Here is a 21012-nt window from a genome sequence, read left to right on the forward strand (position 1 = left end):
TAAGCTAAATAAGATACTGAAAAATGCTTTTTGGAGGAAGGGAGAATTTTCAAATACTGATAAAATAAAGAGTGGTTTGTTGGGATTTTTTCTTCTTAAATCATGCTGAAGCTTGCACTGCTTCATAGACTGCTGGGTTTAATTCCATTTCTTTTTGGAGACAAATTGCATTCATTTTAGCCATGCCTGTACCTGCAGCAAAGAGCTGCTGATGGAAGCTTTAAGGCACTTAAACGGCTCGGTGACTGCTACCACATGAGTCTGATGGGGTCCCATAAGATTTTGAAAGTTTCCTGGTTGTTACAATACAGTGAAACGAAAACTACTGTTCTCAAATGCCAAACAGCACACACTGTCGTAGACTAATTCCTTCTACAGTTTTCTAACCCCCTTCACACCAAAAAACCCCCCACCACTAAAACAAACTTTTAAGTCATTTGAAAACACCACCCATGCATTCCCCTCTTTTACTGACGAGCAGCCTTCAGATATCCCGGTTTGAGCCGCACTCCATTTGCTTGGAGCTGTTGAAGCCCCAGCTCTTCAGAGGAGGCTCCTGAGCCACGGTTGCTGCCCTGTGCTCCCTGCCGCGGCGGGGCTTACAGCCGGCCTCCGCCAGGGACAGTGGGTTGGCAGAGTTGCCGACCTCCTTAAAACGTAATTGAGTAGTCTTGATCTAAAGGTAGTAGCGTAATTCTTCAACATGAGGTGGTTGTCTCTGTTGTGTTAATGACTTGTATGAATTAGGGCTGTTTGCGTGGCAGATATTCCTCCTGAAAACAGGGGCAATTACTGCCAGCTTTCTGCCTCGAAAGTACCAACTTCGTAGAGGTACACTGGATTTGTTGTGCTTGGGAGATGCAAAAACCAAAAGCAACTCGGTAGAGAAAAAATGTTCTTAATATATGGAGTAGAAAGGAAAATGAATTAAAGAGATGGGTTTCATACTTGAGAAAGGAAGAGATTTTATCTAGTTATGTTCTTTCATGTGCTTGTTAAGTACAAAATGGTATTGAAATGTTATTACCGAACTGTTGTTATTGAACCATTATTGAAATATTATGGGATTATTCCCATAGTTTCACTGATTAAGATAGAAATCTAATTTAAGGACGTGTACTTTTCAAAGCTATTTTGTAAATAATAGACTAAGTAGTTTTGTATTGCAGTAACTGAAATACCTCCAACAATTACTTCTACTTAAGAAATATGCTATATGCTTCTATAAAATGTAAAACATGTTAACACACCGACCGAACGGAGGAATATATTAAACTTTTAATGTAGTATATACTATATATATATAGTATATACTACAAGTGACACATTCTTTATAGTGCCTGCATTTTTTTCTTTTAAATTCTGATCATTATTTCTTGCCACAGTATAACAGAGATGCTCGTATTTCCTAATCATTGCTGGAAATAAAATAGTTAAAATGGCTCTTCTAGTATCACTCAAAGCTAAGTACGAAGGTTTCCATTATGAGTTGCAGAAAAAGTTCTTATCTACCCTTTGGTAAGTAGGTGAAATGCCTGTGTGCAATATGTGCAAGCTTAGTTTCCTTTCAGTGTTATCTAAATATCTAATTCAGTTTTCCTTTGTATGTGTTCTGAAAGAGTTACTGACAAAAGCTATAATTTCTTAGACTGCATCTCGCACACAAATACAAGTAAAGCATGACAGGCTTTTTCTGCTCCCAGAAGACAACTTTCCAAACCTGGTGGAATCTTTCCTTGTCCTGCATCGAAGCATTGCTCACCTGTGTCCATACTTACCTGGTCTAACTCAAGTTTGAAATTAGTGTGGCAAAAGGGCACCATCACTGCTATACCAGTAATATTTAGGTTACTACAAGTGAATTATTGTCACAGGAATATTCTGGATATTGAGATGTTTTTAACCTGTCATTAAACCATTGTATAATAGTTACAAATAAATTAATACATAGATTGTAGTTATAGTTATAGTTAACATAGTTATTTGTGTGCTGCTCACCAAGCTAAGTGCTGGCTGTGTAACTGGAGAATAAAAGTAGTAATTTGCCCATATAGATCTAGCTAAAAGAACTGTTTTTCCTGATACATTTATTTTGCTACTGGAATAGTAGACAAGGTGCAAATTCAGGTTGGTGGTTTGTTTTTGTTGTTGGTGGTTTGTTTTTTTTTTTTTTAACATAAAGCCCCAAAATTAAGGTGAAATATTTATTACAAGAAAGTGTTGAATTTGGCGCTCTCAATTTGTAAATGAGTTAAGACCTCAAGAAGATCCCTGTTCCTGAGGTGTGTGATCTTCTGAGAGAGATTTTCTCTTCAAACAACTCCCCCCCTACACTGTGGAGATGACTGACTTTGCACAATGTATGTGACATGACAAATACCTTGAAAATGAAAAAAATAAAAGTAGCTTGACATGTTTGTTTTCCATAGGCATGGGAATTAGATTGATACTGGCCTTTAGCAGAAGAGAGGGAGACACGAATGTGATTTTTGTGCCCCCCGTTGGCTCAGGGGACGGTTTTGACCTCCTGACAGTCAATGCTGAGGTGCAGCGGGAGCACTGGTAGGGTGCAGATTAGTGAAAGCTGATTGGCACCAAGCACCAGCCCTTCCCATGTTTGTAGACGTCACCACTTACAGCTAATAAGCTTATAATAATTTCTGCTTAAGCACAGGTGGTGAAAGTAGTAGCGAAAAAAAAGGTAAGGAGCTTAAATACAGAGAAGGAATGGGGCGAATTGTGGTGAAACGTGCTGTGTGTTAATCATAATTGTCAGGCTCCTTTCGCACGGGGGCTTGCGTTCATCGGCGTCCTCGATGCTGATATTCCTGCTTACATGTCAGCTGTAGGGGAATCGGAGACTGAACTCCACCAAGAAGCATTACTTATCTTTCCATTACATTAAAATATTTTTGCAGTTGGGCATAAATATAAAGACTTTCGATGGCTTCTTGTAAATCCTGCACAGGAATTTTTTGATGATACAGCTGGAGAGTGATCCAACTAGGGAAGGTGCCCCACTGGACCTGTTGTTTGCGAACAGAGAAGGACTTCTGGGTGATGCGGTGGTTGGAGGCTGTCTTTGCCATAGCAATCATAAAATGTTAGAATTTTCAATTCTTGGACAAGTGGGGAAGAGCCAGTGGGGAAGAAGACTGGCCTGGCTGAACAGAGAGCTTTGGCTGGAACTCAGGAAAAAAAAAAGGAGAATTTATGACCTTTGGAAGGAGGGGCAGGCAACTCAGGAGGACTTCAAAGATATCATGAGGTTATGCAGGGAGAAAATTAGAAGGGCCAAAGCCCACCTAGAACTTAATCTGGCTACTGCCATAGAAGACAATAAAAAGTGTTACTATAAATACATTAGCAACAAAAGGAGGGCTAAGGAGAATCTCCATCCTTTATTGGACACGGGGGGGAAACATAGTGACAAAGGATGAGGAAAAGGCTGAGGTACTTAATGCCTTCTTTGCCTCAGTCTTTAATAGTAAGACCAGTTGTTCTCCGGGTACACAGCCCCTTGAGCTGGAAGACAGGGACGGGGAGCAGAATGAAGCTCCCATAATCCAAGGGGAAATGGTTAGCAACCTGCTACACCACTCAGACACACACAAGTCTATGGGGCCAGATGGGATCCACCCAAGAGTACTGAGGGAGCTGGTGGGAGTGCTCACCAAGCCACTTTCAATCCTTTATCAGCAGTCCTGGCTAACCGGGGAGGTCCCAGTTGACTGGAGGTTAGCAAATGGGACGCCCATCCACAAGAAGGGCCAGAAGGAGGATTGGGGGAACTACTGGCCTGTCAGTCTGACCTCAGTGCTGGGGAATGTTATGGAGCAGATCATCCTGAGTGCCATCATGCGGCACGTACAGGACAACCAGGTGATCGGGCCCAGCCAGCATGGGTTTATGAAAGGCAGGTGCTGTTTGACTAACCTGATCTCCTTCTATGACAAGGTGACCCGCTCAGTGGATGAGGGAAAGGCTGTGGATGTTGTCTACCTAGACTTTAGTAAAGCCTTTGACACCATTTCCCACAGCATTCTCCTGGAGAAACTGGCTGCTTATGGCTTGGACAGGCGTACTCTTTGCTGGGTGAAAAACTGTCTGCATGGCCAAGCCCAAAGAGTTGTGGTGAATGCAGTTAAATCCAGTTGGCGGCCGGTCACAAGTGGTGTTCCCCAGGGCTCTGTGTTGGGACCAGTTCTGTTTAGTATATTTATCAACGATCTGGACGAAGGGATCGAGTGCACCCTCAGTAAGTTTGCAGATGACACCAAGTTGGGTGGGAGTGTTGATCTGCTTGAGGGTAGGAAGGGTCTACAGAGGGATCTGGACAGGCTGGATCGATGGGCCGAGGCCAATTGTATGAGGTTCAACAAGGCCAAGTGCCGGGTCCTGCACTTGGGCCACAGCAACCCCATGCAACGCTACAGGTTTGGGGAAGAGTGGCTGGAAAGCTGCCCAGCGGAAAAGGACCTGGGGGTGTTGGTCGACAGCCAGCTGAATATGAGCCGGCAGCGTGGCCAGGTGGCCAAGGAGGCCAATAGCATCCTGGCTTGTATCAGAAACAGTGTGGCCAGCAGGAGTAGGGAAGTGATTGTGCCCCTGTACTCAGCACTGGTGAGGCTGCACCTCGAATACTGTGTTCAGTTTTGGGCCCTTTGCTACAAAAAAGACATTGAGACATTGAGGAGCTGGAGCATGTCCAAAGGAGGGCAACGAAGCTGGTGAAGGGTCTAGAGTGCAAGTCTGATGAGGAGTGGCTGAGGGAACTGGGGCCTGGAGAAAAGAAAGGTCAGGGGAGACCTTATTGCTCTCTACAGCTACCTGAAAGGAGGTTGTAGAGAGGTGGGGGTCGGTCTCTTCTCCCAGGTAACAAGCGATAGGACAAGACGAAATGGCCTCAAGTTGCGCCAGGGGAGGTTTAGACTGGGTATTAGGAAAAATTTCTTCCCCGAAAGGGTTGTCAAGCATTGGAAGAGGCTGCCCAGGGAAGTGGTTGAGTCACCATCCCTGGAGGTATTTAAAAGACATGTAGATGTGGTGCTTAGGGACATGGTTTAGTGGTGGACTTGGCAGTGCTAGGTTAACAGTTGGACCTGATGATCTTAAGGCTCTTTTCCAATCTAAACGATTCTATGATATGCACACTTTGTTTTACTGTCTGAAGGACTCCATTTGCACAGAGAAATATATTTCATTTGGTCTTCTGAATTATTTTATATTTTGAAAGCTTAAAAAATTCTTTTCTCTAAACCAGATTGCTTTGCTGTGGATGACTTGATTGGAAAATAGCACATGCCTCCCTGCCTACTTTGCATTTGTTACCTAAATGGAGTAAATTCAGCTTGGAGAGGCTTGGAAAAAAGAGAGGGATTTAAAATGATTCCACTTTAATTAATCCCAGGAAAATTCTGGCAAATCTGTCTTGTCTTAGTGCATGCTGTATGTCTTTTAACTGCATTTCATTCTGATCACATAGACAAAAATCAGGTGGGTTTTTGTTTTCGCAATGAGACTTTGGTTTGTCAATAGCCAGATTTTGGGTTTACCTCATTTTAGCACACGCCGAATAAGGAGCGTGTGTGGTTTGTGATTTTTTTTTCTTTCTTTCTTTCTTTTTAAAAGCTTGTTTTCTGTAAAGGAAACATTCCAATGGTGGCATTAGTTAAATCTAGCTTTGAAGTGCTGACCTTTTATGAAATAGTGTTTTACTACCAATTGTTATATGCCAGTGGTGATAACAGGGGTGATAATTTTTTCCCCCTGTAAAATATAAATCTTTGGTTTGTTTAAACATAATGTTATTTGAACAGAGTAAGCTCCCTCTGTGTCAGATTATTTTATGTTCTTTCTTTGGGGGGAAAAAGAAAGAGAAACAAACACAAGCAAAACAAAGAAACAACCGAAGGCTTATTTCTTTGTTATCTTTCTTGGCTAACACATAAGGACCTTAGGTCCTACTACTGCTGCACTTCAGAGGGCAGCTGAACAGATAATTTATCTGTGTTATATGCTTCTAAGTCCTCAGCAGTCTGAGACAACATAAGGGCTCCACCCTGAAAAGTAAAGAACATTCTGATCTTACTCCAAGAAAGCATTTACACATAATCTTTACAGTTAAGGACATGAATGGAGCCTTGGACTTAACATTAGGTAAGACAGTTCAGAGAATTGCAAGATTAAGTATTTAATCCAAAGTATTATTGCTGTGGTGTTAACTGACAAATAAACTGTCTTCCCACAGTGGTACATTCTCCTAAATACTCTCATATTTATGTATCGGTTTGGGGTTGCAATTAGACAGTTTTCTATACAAAGCTTTTTGCACGTTTATTTTTTATTTAAAGTATTTTTCAGAAGTTAAAGTGAAATATTAACACCAGGGAAACCACCACTTTTTATCTCATGAAAATATAAAAGAGTATCTTTGATTTCCTAGAATTTTAAATGTGTCTCAGTTCTGTTTTACATAACTTAAGTCCTAGTAGTGTATCTTCTTCTGGTAACGTTGCTGTAAGTAGAATCAGTCTTTCTAAAGTGAGTTATTTTCTGGTTGGACTGTTCACAAGGTGCCATAAAATCAGTATCAGAAAATAATCTGCTAAAGTACCTGTCTGTACAATTCATATAATAGTATACTACAACTACTACTACTTTCTTCAAGTTCTGTCTGGTATCTGATATGGTCTCCAAGAAATTCTCAGTGTGGAAGAGGACAGCTTTGTTGATCCCTGTTCAGCAGATCCTCACAGCTCTGCCCGTGGACCAGTGCCCTTTCCAGGATGTGTGCACAAAATGATTCTGGGGTATTTCTGTACTGTCCTGGTACCACATTCCTAAAGTTAGGAATTTTTCCTCCTTTCCCCCCATGAATATGTTTGGACTTCTATATTTGTAAAAGAGCTAACATCCATCGTGCTTTCTTGTGAGTATCGTTGAAGATCAAGGCAGTATCTGACTGTTTTCACAGTGTCACTCTAAGTTGCAACCTGAGGAAAAATGCAGCATGCCTGGTATTACCCACTTAAATATACCTGGCTTACTGAATGACCTTGAATAGGTCATTTTATTTCTCTCTTCATCCGGAGATCTATAAACTGCAGATAATAAAACATATATCCACCTTTGCAAAAGCTCTTTGAAATCCATGAGTAAAAAGTATCCCATAAGGTCAAAATATGAATTATTTATAGCTACATGACATGCACAGCATGCAGACTGTGGGGTTATAGAAATCCCGTCTGTTCCTTTTTCCCCTGAGAATAGAAGTCATACCTTCAGAGCTCTAGTTAGAGAAGAAGTATTAGTTGTATGAAATCTAATATCATCTTTATGTGTATGAGTATGTGATAATATTGAAACTTTGGTATCTCCAAGGAATTGGTTTCAAGTCTTAATACCCAGCTTCCTCTGACAAGTACAAATGCAGTTTTCAAAATAATAAACATTTAAAAAATAAAGAATGAATATGAGAAGATTAGAAAGAATAGTCAGAGGTGGGGGGAAGATTGAGTTTTGAAGTAAAGGCATCAGAATTTCATGGCATCAAAATTGTGGTAGGGTTTCTACAGGGTAACAGATCACTTGACTGCCAGGTGATTACTAATACTCATACCCGTTATCCATTTCCTAATATTTGAAATGCCAGCAGTATGCTTTGAAAGAAACTGATTTTTCTTTTAGTATGTTTCCTAGAGTTCGTTGTAGGCCCTACTTGTCATCAAAGTATAGAAGGGGAAAAAAGTTGTGTTCTCTGCTTACTGTTTATATTATTTATTTTATTAATTTAGGCATGTGTTATTCAAGATAAGCTATATATATATATAATCTATATATAATATATATATAGGTAGATATAGATATAAAACATACAGAAAGCAAGAATAGGCATGTTGCAAGCCAGTGAGGGCTTTACACTTCAATGTGAACATCTTCAACTGTACTTGGAAATCAGTAGGCAACTAGCACAGGTTTTGAAGAACTGGTATACAAGTTCCTGCTGAGATATGCTACTTCAATAATTGGGTTTCTCTGTATCAGTTTTGGCCTCTGAAATAGTTTAAGGAATGGTCTTCGGCAGAGCACACCTAAATTATCTAGGCTTGAGATCCATGACATTAGCATAAACTTAAAGTGCTTGGCCTTTAATCCAAGTCCAAATATTAGGTCAGAATTGTATCCAGCTAAATCCAAAAGAGCCTTTAACTATTTGGGATAGGCCCAGACTTTCTAATACTGACAACAGAGACAAGAGGGTTCTTGCACAGATTTTAAAACTCCCCTGGGGATAACAGACTCCTGGATAACTTTGGTTCTCTACTGCACTATAGGATGAAGTGCAGTTTTACAGCTGCAGTCACGTCCAGTTGGAAAGACTGGGGAGATGTTATTAGAAAGAAAACTGTGATGGAGAAGGGAAGCAGTGCTATGCCCAAGTAAGAGATTTTTGAGAAAACTGTTCAAAGAAAAATTACTTCTACGTGTCTTAATACAGTAGGCCATAGTAAATTGTCTGGTTAAAAGGAGCCATCTGCTCGGAAGTGTTTCTCTTCCTGTTGCCTTCCATCTTGGTTCTCTTCCATTACACTTCAGGCATCATTTTGCTTGTTCTCTGTATTTATTTGATACTTTCATCTAGCCCTCCTCACAGCTGTAGAGTCTGAGAACTTTGGTAGTCTGATTCTTCTTATCTGCCCACTGCTCTGACTGTGAGACTGGCTGAGGTACTGCAGGCTATATATTAAGAAAGGTAATTCGTCTATATAAATTTACATATAACATAGATATTAAGTGAGTGTGATGTATTAAAGATTGCAGGGATCCTGTGTCATGGAAGCTCCCTAAGTACCTAAAACCTAAATGAGTACTTCATCACTTCCTCTTCTTTCTCCTTATCCTTCTCAGTAATCTCCATTGCAAATACAAATGTTAGGGTCAGTGTTATGTAGGGGTATACCTGGCTCAATATTCCCTTTGCTGTTTTTTCCCCTTGTATTATGAAATATTTGAACTCATAAAATAATGTTGCCACCACAGAAGTTTTTTTAAAACCCTGCTTTATTAGGAAAGAACAACATTGCAGCCAGGAGCTGTAATCTCATGTTACCTGGTTTTCTAAAATTTAGGCATTTTAATTGACCCTGTTACTTAATTCCCAATGCATCACTCATGACTTCCACTGGCGGCTCTCCCTTGTTGCTCCTCTCAGAAGGTGTTCTCATGTATACCCCTCCTCAGTGCCAACTAGTATATGCGTATATATAGTATGTACACCTGGCATATTCAGAATTGTGTTAAATCCAAAGTCTCCAGACAGCAGGTAATTTAAGAAATTGCATCTCTCTTGGCTAATAGGGACATAGATGTGTGATTCTTTACTGGCTTCTTTCCAGTACTGGCTACTTTGCTTTTTACTTTAGATATGTTTGCCTACTGATCTGTTACTGCTTATGTTTCTGGACGGTCATCACTGTGTGCTGCACTCACTCCCAGGTAGGGGTAAAAAAAAATGAAAAAGTTGTTTTTTCGAAGGCCTTTCAAGAAAAAAAAAAATCCTTCAGCTGCCCCCTAATACCTTAACTTTCTTTGAACAGTACCATCAGCAAACACATTCAGTGTCAAACATGCTTATCGAGAATATCACTCCAGTTTGAGAGCAAAACTCCCTGTAATATTAATTAATGGCCTTAGTTCACTTAAATTACATTGTATCCACCCCAGTTAGGCTGTCATCTGCGAGAACAAGTGATTGTCCCTGAACCTTGGCTCTGCTGAGCTAGGTTAGAAGGAATTTCCAAAATCTGAGTGGCTATCAGAGTGTCTGTGTAGATGTTCCAAAACAACAGCATCCCAAACCCACAACTCCCATCATATGCAATAAAGAGAAAATCAACCTTCCAGTGCCCAGCACCCTCCACGGCCTTATCAGTCAAAATTAGCACCGCAGCATCATCTGTAAATCAGTTGATACAAATGCACGTCATAGAACAAAACCGCAAGATGGTCTTGAAATGTTGCTCAACAAGTGAGGCAGGCTGGATTGCCCTTGGACAATGGCAGTGGCCGTACACTTGGTGTTGAGGGTGGCCCCGTGGGGCATCTTGCTTCTCAGGTGGAGGCGTACTTTGGAAGCACAGAGCACATCAGTTCTCTCACAGTTGCTTTCGTTGTCTGTTGGCTTGAGGTTGAATTTCTGACTTTTGAAAGCCATATATGACTTTACATCCAGATTATTTCACAGATCATATCTGTCTTTTTTTGCCATGCTGCTGTTAAAACTGCCAGCAAAATGTTCTCCGTGAGGCCTTTTTGTCTTGTGTTGCATGCCCTGCCTATTTTCTCTGTAGTTTTGGGAAAGGAATTGCAAAGGAGAAAGGACAGTTAATTTCAGGGACTTGGCTGATCTCTTCTCAGAAGGATACCCTCTTCACTCGAGGTAAATGGCTTATACAATGTTATTTATTATTACATTATTAACTTGAAGCTTAGAAAATATGGGTTCTTAAGAACCTGGAACAGGCAATTTGTAAAATCTAAATAACTTATAAATCTCATATTAAGGCTGATTTGCTAAGGGTTTTAAGAAATAGTCCTGTGAACTGTGAAGTACTGCAGTTTCAAGATGAGAGAGTCAAGACAACCATGTGTTTGAAAGATAAAGATGGGAGTCTCTTTGCCAAAAGCAAAGCAATGAAATAACTGTGTATTCTTTCAAACTTGACTTTTCTCCCCATTTAACTGACCTTGTATCATCTTGTGCTTCAGTACAACATGCTCAAGTGCAGTCTTTTAAGAAAATGAAATGTACCATCCATATTGTTGGTATTTTTGTTCGATTAGAGTAAGGTAATGCTTTTGAGATTGCCTTTGTGGAAAATTTAAAATGTGTAAACATGGTAGAGGCCACTAATTTTACATTGAAGGAAGAGCTGTCAGCCCTCCTATTTGCAGTTGGAAGCAGTTGTAATGTGCCTGCCATCTATTTTCAAAGATTGCATCTGACTTTAACTTTTCATATTGATGTACAATATAACATTGATATGTGTGTGTAGGAGTTCTCAGGATGGGACAGGATTTGCTATATGTTCTAAATATTTCAGATTAAAATGATTTGAGCTGTATGCTGTTTCTGAGCCTTTCCCTTCAGTCATACCAATGCACCTACTTTGCAGTTCATTTTAGGGAAAACTTAAACTGAAGTTGAAAAATAGATTTCTGTTTTGGAATTCAGTGTGTTGAACTTTTCTCTTAAGAGTTAGCAATAGACCCAAGTCCTGACATGTTTCCTCTCTTATCATAGACTTAAATATTCAGTGCTAACCACACTGGGGGTTATTTGAGATTGTGTAGCATTTCTGCTCAGAATTAGGTCTCTGTTAGAACTTTACGTCTCGTTTCTACTGCAAGTGGTCACCTGCATACCTAAATTTTGCTGTGACTTTATTTAGATGAAATGACTATTGTCTTCCATGTTTTAATGCTGCCATCTGTTATTACTGGCACTAGTAGCAAACCTGCACTTTTGTCAGATGAGAAGGGAACAAGTCCAGTTTCTGTTGAACACATAACTGTCATAGTTTTAAATATTCCTTAATACCCTACATTCAGTGATTGCCATTGTATTAGCACAAGGGGGTTGTTTTTATCTTTTATCCTCACCAAGTAAAATTCGAAGTTCTTGAATTTTCACAATACTTCAGTTAAATCTTAATTTTGTCACATCAAGCTCATTATAAAAAGGAGCACAGACCAATTGTCCTAAAGTTGATTTTTATTTCATATCAGAGTATTTAATTATTTCATTGTAAATCAAATTAATTCCAGCTGCTGCTAGTTTTCCTTTCACTTTTTTGTTTTACTTGGTAAGCTGTAGTCTCTGGCTCTTGGTTTTCTCATCAAATAGTGTTATCTCTGACAGCCCTTGTAGTTTTCAGTGCTTGGCCTCAGTTAAACAGGGTTTTTTTCATTATTCTGTCTGATACTGATAGAAATTATCACCTGAACACTTTAAAACTCCTAATAGAAAAGCTAACTTTCTTTAGTTTCTCTTCTGTACCTTGTATCATTCACTGATATTCTGGATGTTTAATAATACCAAAATTTGGGGCATGACCCTGCTTTACTATGCACTAAATTCCTAACAGTTAAGGCAAGAGTTCAGTCCTCAGTGTTTACTGTTCATCACTGTTTACTGTTCAGCATTTACACTGACTTTGTGCTGTTTGATGTGTTTGTAAGATTTGGATAGAGTGGATGATGCAGCATTAAATTTGCTTATTATTTATTCTCAAATTTGTAAAGAGCAACTATCCCTGTGTTCCAGTTTCTCCTATGTGAAGCTCGTTGTAAATCGGTAGTGTCTCCCTTCTTCAGTGAGGTCTCTTGGAGGGATGTGAAAGCCCAGAATTTCAGGGTCTGCAAGATACAGTCTGTGTGTTTCCTCCTTGCTGCTCATGGGAACTGGCTTTTCAGATGCACACCAATGTCTGCAAGCCACTAACAGTTAGAAGATGACTGCTGAACATGGATGAGACAGGAGACTTTTATGACTTACTGGGTAATGGTAATTTTCTTTTCAGAGAGAGGCCTAGGTGCAGAGACCCACGCGTTCATCACCAGATAGGGTAGAGCAGTTTGCTGTATCCTGAACTAAAGGTAGAGGTCCCACTTGCATTAAACACAAGAGCAACTTTCTGTTTCAAGGAAAACCACAGGCAATGTATCAAATCTTGCCGAGTTCACACAGCGTTGCTGTTATGGCCAGATGGAGCATTACACTGTGCTGCCCTGCCTGGTTATCAGAGACCATGAAATTTCACCAAATGATTTCTTCCTTAATCCTCTACCTTGATTGAGACATATGATGTCATTTAGAAATATATTTGTTTCTAGCTGGGACTACATGAAAGAAAACCTACATTACCCTTGGATGAATTGCTATGATTCCGTTCCATTATTAATAATAAACATTTTCTAGTCTGACTTTTGTCTAATTTAAACTTTTGTCTAATTCAAATTTCAGCCACTGAATCTTGCCAGCTGGTGGTCTGCAGATTTCAGGAACCTTTTATTACCAGCAGTCTTTTCCCATATAAGTACTTCTGTTCTGGGATGAGGTGAAATAAAGGGTTTGAGCTGATTTTAAAAATATATTCACTGAAAGGCACATTCTGTAGAGCTAAAAGTAATTTCTTAAAAACAAAAATAATCCTGGATTCTTCATGATTTAGCTACATTCTGTTAAAAACGGATGGTAGCACTAGATGTTATTGCATTTATGTAATGTATCATGTTAATACAACATTTATTTCTGTGCTGTAGTATTTCCATTCTGGTTCTGGTTTTCTCTGCTTGCTCAACTTCCTGTGCTGAGTTCCTCTCGTGTGCCGTCAGTGCAGATGGAAGCAACCCGCTGTCTTGAACTTGTCTCTCTGTGGGTTGAGGCCCATCTCCACCAGAGAGCATCTCGCTGTGTACAACCTGTAGAGAGCACCAGCAAGCACCCCGAGGCAGAGACTCTGAGCAGAGGATCTGACCCTTTCTTAGTTTGCAAGAGGAGAAAGAGCTGAGCCAGGAGCTGACCATTTCCAGATCACTCTGAATGCCTTGTTAATTAAAGGTAAGGGAGTGAAGCAGTAAGGATTTAAAAAAAAGAAAAAAAAAAAAAGAAATCCCAACCATTACTCAAAAATCTCAGTAAACAGGAGTCATCAAACTTGTATTAAAAAAAAAAAGCCGCACAATTATCAATGGACATGCCCATACAGAACTTAATTGCTATATATAGCACACACCGCAGTATTGAATTCTCCAGTTAGATATTGCAGAAACTTGCACACAGAAGTGGGTGGCTGGGTGCACACTTAGGAAGTTATGAGAGCCTTGGTAAGCTGTATTCAAGAAGCACGGACATTTTCGTACTACGAAGAGAAGTCAACAGTAACATCTCAGAGATTGGGAGAGGAGGGAGTGTCTTTTCATTGCCCTCATATGGGCAGAAATCGCAAGGTACTTAGCACTGTAGGTATATGTACTGCTAATACAGAGACTGACTGTGAGAAATGCCAAGTGCTCCAAATTCCAGTGGAAGTACATTTGATACGATTCTTGTGTCCCTCAAGAGGAGATGCAAAGGTTAGAAAAACTAGCTTTATTTACAGTATCCTATGTATTTTTCCTCAGCTGGTAAAAGGAAAAAGAAAAATCTATTTAGTTTTCAAGTAGTGGTAGATTAGGAGTTCCTGAACTGGTAAAATTTTAAAATCATTGACATGTAAGTCAACAGGTTTCCAGTTTTGACTTGAAAACCCTAACATTTTTGTTAGTGTCCAGATAGAGAAATTTAAAAAATTGACCTAACATTTGAAAGCTGTATGCTTGCTTCTACATTTATTGAAATGTAACACATGAAAAATCATTGCACTGTCTTTGTTCCTGACCTGAGCAGTAATACACTTATTGTGCTTCTTGTAAGTCTGTCCTAGTAGTTTCTGCTTGTTGTTCTCTGTGCCGGTGGAGGGCTTTGCCCTTCCAGTCTTTCTCACAAGCAGTACTTAGTGCTGCTTAGTCTGCTTTCCTAAAAGTCAGTGGCTTCTTGCCTTGAATAAAGCCTAGCGAGTCAGCTTTGTAATGTTTCAAACATATTTTGAAGTGTTTTACTATTCTGCAGGGTAATCAAGGGTCGTCACCATAGCTGGCAATTATGGTACCCCTTTGGGTATTCCAGACTGAGAGAACTGAAGGGATTATGAAGGTGGAATTGGATCCTCCTGGATATGGTATAGAGGGTGAGAGAAAGGACTAAAAAATCAAGTTTTGGGACTAAAAAGACTGAAATGATGTTTTGGGATTGCTTTACGGTCCTTGTCTCAGCTGCGGGTATGTTAGAAGAAGGGCAAACAACGCCAGATTGTGTCGTCATATGTCCTTGTCTCTGCCCAAATCACTCTTTCTTAAGAGAAAATAAAGGAAGAAAAAGAAAACACAAACTCAAGAGAACTGTGAAATGCATGCAATGAAAGTAGTTTTCTGTTTATCAATTTCAATTTTTTGATCACCTTCAAACATAAATTGTAAATGTTTTAGTGAAGGTACAGCTTCCCTGTGTCTGCTGCAAAGCCACCTGTGGCTGGGCAAACAAAATCATGAAGTATTAATGAAATTTATTTCTTAGAGAAAACTTAGATGAACCTCTTCTGCTGTGTAAGATGTTTGTCTTATCCTAATATGAAAAAATCTGTAGCACTAGAATTAAAAGTCACCTGCTCATCCCCAAATTATGTGTACGATTCCTGTGAAACTATTTAAAAGGAAACAACAATTCTGTTGTTTCCATTGGAAGCATGTATTCACTGGCTGATAAACCAAAAAGCCTTTCTTCCTTTGCAGTTGGATGTTTCCTTATTTATATTCAGACTGGTGTTTTCTAACAGGAATATTTTTTCAGTCATTTCTTCGTTCCCTTTTTGTCTGTCTCGCAGTCAGTCTGTGCACTGCAGTGGTATGTTCCCTGTTCTCCATTCGCTTCATCTGTACTCTGTTCTTCACTAAGCAATCTTTTTAACAACATCTGTATACTTTCACTCCTTTCAGTCTTCATATTTTATTGCTACAATGACCCTTTTCTGTTACCTCCTTTTTATTTACACCTAATTCCTTCCCTAACGCTGTTGTTATTGTGTTTGTGCTCACCATGTTGTGTTGTCTTTGAATTTCTCATCTTATGATTCCTGTAAATATCAGCAGTACAGTTCTAGCTATGGTATCTGACTGGTATGCTCCCATTTTTTATGTTTTTCTTAGATTTGTACTTCACAAGTGAGGTATTTTATGTGTGTGTGGTCTTGTGAAAGCTCATTTTCCTTCTGGTGCTTGTCTATTAATATATTTTCCTGAATATCAGAGATGCTCTCTGTAATCCTAACAGTTTTTCCCACATTTGTATCATTTTCCAATTTAACCAGTATGCTTGATGCACCTTCCTTCAGCTAAGGAATTAATGTGGAATATGCAAGTGGCAATTTGTTTTGATAAAAGAAATTTAAGATTGCAAAGCAGTTCTTGTTCTATTGGGCTTAAAGTTATATGTAGCTCTTAATAATGTTCATTTTGCTTACCCTATATAGTGTGGCACTTTGAGATGGAAGGACATCCTTAGAAAGAACAGTCAAAAAAGAATATTCTACTTAGTGAATATGTTTATATGTTTTTCTGCTGAATATAGCGTATTATATAGTCTCCTTACGGAACCAGATTATCTCCTCCTGGATTTAGGATCTTTCTCACAGATTCTCTCTAAAGCATGGAAAAGGGAAGAGTAGAAAAAAGGATTCATGCTGCTGCAGGAGCGGCCCCGTTCCCGTTCTGTTTCCAGCTCCTCTGCCACAGAAAGGTTGTGCCTCAGCTTTGATTGTAGCCTTGGAGCAGGGATCCCCCAGAGCCTTGGGCAGGGCTGCTTTCCCGAGCAAGGCTGTCCCCAGAGAGAGGAGTAAACAGAAGAGGTGACGAGGCAACACTGGCAAAGGTGGTGTGTACGGGATAGCCACTATTTCCTCAGAATTTCCACCTTATTTTCCTATAAGTACAACCACAGTCTCCAACACTAACCTTTTCAGTTTCTGGAGGAACCGTAAGTTTATGATCAATCTTGTCTTTAAGGAGAATCATCTGGTGTAATGGGAAAAGGTGGAAGTAGAAGGAGAAAAGGAGATAATTCTGTTTCCCAATTCAGATTGGAAAAGGGTAGGTACAAAGCTGCGGAAGTTGTTTTGTGGGCTTGAAAATTACTTTAGATGCTTTGTCCACAGCTTTCTTAAACAGTTTAGAAACACCAATGCTGAAATGACAGGTGAAAGTCTACGCCGGTCCGTGCCCTCCTGCACTGCCCAGCGCTGTCACAGGTGGACAGACCGGGGGGAATAAATTGGATGTCTTTATGCTCTGTGCCAAGGTAACAGGGAAATGGTGTGCCAGTGCGAAAGAAGAAAGGTTTGTTCTGCTTTCAGTCTGTGAAATGCTTCAGTGAAGGTAGGACAGAGCAGTGTGGTTGCATGTATACTTTGCTTTTTACAAGTAGGAAACCTTTTGAACAGTGAGGTGTAAACCCACCCGGGGCTTGGCACTCTATCAGCAGGAGAGATGGGAACTCTGAAGCTTAGGTGTGTTTCCCCACTGGGCAGTGTATTTAAAAAATGCTTAAGATGATTGCCAGGGCACTGAGTTAAAGCAAGATAAATGATGTTACTTTAAAAAAAAAAAAAGGAAGCACTCACACTGGAGGTTGTAGCACAAATCATTTGTTATTTGTGCTTTTTTGTATTTGCACGAGAGTTGGGTGCTGGGAGGAGTTTGAACCATGAGATATTGCTGAGAGGAGAGTATTTATTGCTGCAGAACTAAAATTACAGGCAAAAACTGAAAGTACTCTAGGGGAAAAAGAGTAATTCTAGCATGCCAGATATTCAGTATTAAGCATGCTTAATATTCAGTTTAGTCTCATATGACGTGTTTATGACCAGTGTGTGTGCCCCAACGAAGGCACTGCCTAAAAATGTATTCCTCAGTTAGTTTCGGTGCAAGAAGTGGAGAGAGCGCACCTATTCCTCTTCTCCACCGACAGCACAGTTTGCTTTTCGATAGAGGAGGACGCAAAATGATTCCAAGTATGCCAGGTTTGGGTTTCTCCTGGAGTCGTACCCTTAAAATCAGCAGAAGGGAGGGAGGGGAGTTACTCTGTCTATTATCATCAAGCTCTGCTAATGTAGCCCGGGCGCCACGTGACTGCAGAAAAGGCTATTATCTCAATGAAAAGGAAACTGCTTTTTAGAGCAGCAGCAGAACAGAAGCAGGAGGAATTTTCGAGTACTCCACCATGCTGGATTGTCAAAAGGGGGATCTCTCTGATCAGCAGTTAGGGAAGGATTAGCGTGGCCAGTTTGTCAGCTGTCATTAGAAGCAGATGACAGAGATGATAAGCTGCTGTGTGCGCACGTCCTCACTCAGCATGTGCCTTGGTTTACATCAAGACATAACACTGGTTTGGGATAATGGAGAGCTGATATTTTTAAGGCTGTAAATTTACTGGTAATTGTCTCCTTTTTTTTTTTTTTCCCCTTCCCCCCTTTTTTTTCCCTCCTGTTTTTAATAAAAAGACAGTGTGATGGATGGGGAATTTATCTACATCTTGATCTGAAGACACAGAAAAACTAGTGAGATCTGCCTTCAACTGCAAAGGCTGGAAGACGACAAGGTGTGTTTCTGAAGTGCTGTGACTTCATTGTTAGCGTTCTCTTTTTGCACGTTTGTGTGCTCCCATGTGTGCATCGTAGGTGTCTGGATGTTGGGGGGGTGGGAGAAGGGGCGAGGGGGGCATTGGTTTGGGGGAGTGGGAGAAAGAGCTAATTTCTTTTTGAGCAAGAGAGTTTAAAGGTAATGTTTCTAAATAACAAATACAAAGAAAATGTAAATTTGATTCTCCAGTGTCTGTAGTTTCCCCCCTTTTTAATGGCTACAGGTGTACTCGTGGTTGTCTGTGACAGTTTTATGGGTTTATGAGGCTAAATATATCTTAGTCAGTGCACAGGAAATATTTTTGTAAGCAAGTTTTCTGGCATCCAGAGTAATACACAAACCCATCTATATTTTCCCACTCTCAAGAGGAGGTGGAGCCCAAGAGTGCCTTTTTCATTGCAGTAATTACTATTCAGTATTCAGTAATTTCTATGCATATGAAAAAGTACAGAGTAAGTCAGATTGAGACATTTTTGCAATAAAGCTTTCTCTTTCTGACCAAGAGCTTAAGTAGACAAAACACACTGAAACATTCGTAGTTGTTATATAACTTTCTCTATTCTTTAATCTTAATAGTTTTCTTTACAAGTATGTGATCCCGTAAACAGAATGACATTCACTTAATCTTCAGACCTCGTATTTATCTCATGGTTATGCATGCTGATGTCATTAAATATCTTGGCAGTATTTACCTTTCTTTTAACCTTGGGAGGGCAACATTTAGTATTGCAGATTAATTAAATAATAATATCCCCTGAAAAAGGTTATAGATGGTTACTTGTAGTAAGTGAAGCTAGTATGCAGTCTCTCCTGCTCAGGAAGTTCTTGCAAGCTTGTTGGCTTTATTTTCCTGTCGTACACAGCATTAAGCCCAGCACTGCTCTTTGCCTCTCAGCAATAATTCTAATTCCAGACCACAACAAAAAGATAAAATTAAATGTTGTGATTTGTGTGAGAGTGCTGATCATCACTTCTCTAGAATTTTGTCTCCAAAGTTAAGGGCAGGATTGCAAAGATGCATGTAACTGGTCATTACTGCAGTGCACTGGCAGTTTGCAAAAAGTGTGTTTTCCTGGATACATATTGAAATAGTGGTGGTGACTATCATGCTTAGAATCGGTTTAATAATTAACTAAATACATACAGGAAATGCCTTAGTTTATTTTGTTTAGGACTTTTAAAAACTCATGCTACTTTGAGATAGGAGGGGGGAAGGAAAATATTATTGTTTTTCAATTTAATGTAGTATGTGTTTGAAGAGACTTTATTTCATACTGTGAGGGCAGAGCCAGAAGCATAAACAAGTTAGCGCTATTTATTTGCTTGTTCTCTTTTGTCTCAGTTTGATTATTTTAACTGCCGTATACCTACATTTTGATACAGAAGCCTGGGGCAGGCGGTGCCATTGAGTAGAGGCTTGAGAGCCTGTCACGTTCGCGGCACCAAATGTCGAAGCCGCAAGAACAATGAAACTTCCTCTCTGCTTCTTGTGTTTTCTTCCTTTATTTCATTACGGAAGATCTAACAAGATAGTGGGGGCCGAGTAGTGCTTACTGAAGTGTTGGCACCTATGTTTTGTAGAAAAATAGATTTTTTGCCACTTGTACAGTCATTTTGATTTGCCTGATGCCTTTTAGGATGTATTAAGGGGGGGGATTTGAACAAAATCAACCTTTTCTGTAGACTGTGTTTTTCAAATGGCTCTGTGTTTGCACAAAACTCAAACTGGGGAGTTTTCTTTCATAAGCAATTTCTCACAGAAGGATGGTATGTAGCATATATAAAACTTCAAGCACGATCTTTGACCAGAGTAGTTTTGCTTGCCCACACTTCAAAATTCTGTATGCTACTGTAGTAAACAAGGTTACACTAGTAATATTCAAAAGGTGTTGCTCTCCTTTTTTTTTCCCTTTTTTTTTTTTTCTTTTTTTCTTTTTTTTGGTCATCTCTATAAGGTAATTTCCTTGTGCAAGGAAGGAGGGAAGGCATGACTGCATTGCAAAATATACTGTGTTGTAAGAAAAAGCCCTTCTTGGAAAGTCTGAGCTAGAGGACTACTTTGAAAATTACATTTCATTCAGAGTTCTAAGCATAATGTTTAATAGCGTGCCATTATGAACTCAACTGGCTGGTTAGATTTTGCAGCACCATTTTACTTATTTATTTAGACTAGTAGCATGGAAAAAAAGGAGGAAAGGTGTGAAAACAACCTTGATTCTCAGAATCTACTTCATTAATAAATTGAGTAAATTTGTTAGCACACTACTATAGAATAGCCCCGTAATTGTAATAAGAAAATTGAATTAAGGCTGAGGACTGGGTCTACAAGCCAAGCTGTCTGAGCTGAGTGAAGAACGTTTGTAAGTTGATAATCATCGTACCTGCAAGGAAATCCTGATGGAGTTGTCTTACTGCCTGCATTCCTCATTAGCTTTTCTTACTCGCACATGTTCAGCTGTGTCAGGCCTACAAGGATGCCTGAATTGGACTAAAAATTATTATTAACAGGTAAAGCTTTAGTCTCTGAAGGTGAGGGGTAAGATTTGAAAGCCTGTGTCTTTCAGAAATGAGCTGCTCTCGATAGCCAGTAGTCTGTGGCTGACCCTGTGGGTAGTTTCCCTGACAGCCAGAGTTGTACAGTGAGGGATTGGGAAGGGCTGGCTGGGATGTGAGGGTAGAGAGCATAAGGAAGACAGCAGGAATTTGCTGAGGGTCCTA

At 39.8% G+C, this 21012-nt stretch overlaps 1 protein-coding gene across 6 annotated transcripts in view; it reads left to right on the forward strand.

The window, feature by feature from the left end:
- NCOA2 (nuclear receptor coactivator 2) overlaps positions 1-21012 on the forward strand; it is a 197530-nt gene that overhangs the window by 84001 nt on the left and 92517 nt on the right. The window contains exon 4 of one of the 6 annotated variants that reach the window (XM_072852358.1): positions 18156-18253. The exons of the other annotated variants lie outside the window; for them this stretch is intronic. The gene's annotated coding sequence lies outside the window, so the exon portion shown is untranslated. The remainder of the gene's footprint in view (positions 1-18155; positions 18254-21012) is intronic. 6 annotated transcript variants of the gene reach the window in all.

Source organism: Ciconia boyciana, chromosome 2 (assembly GCF_034638445.1).
Source record: "Ciconia boyciana chromosome 2, ASM3463844v1, whole genome shotgun sequence".
Classification (NCBI taxonomy): Eukaryota; Metazoa; Chordata; class Aves; order Ciconiiformes; family Ciconiidae; genus Ciconia; species Ciconia boyciana.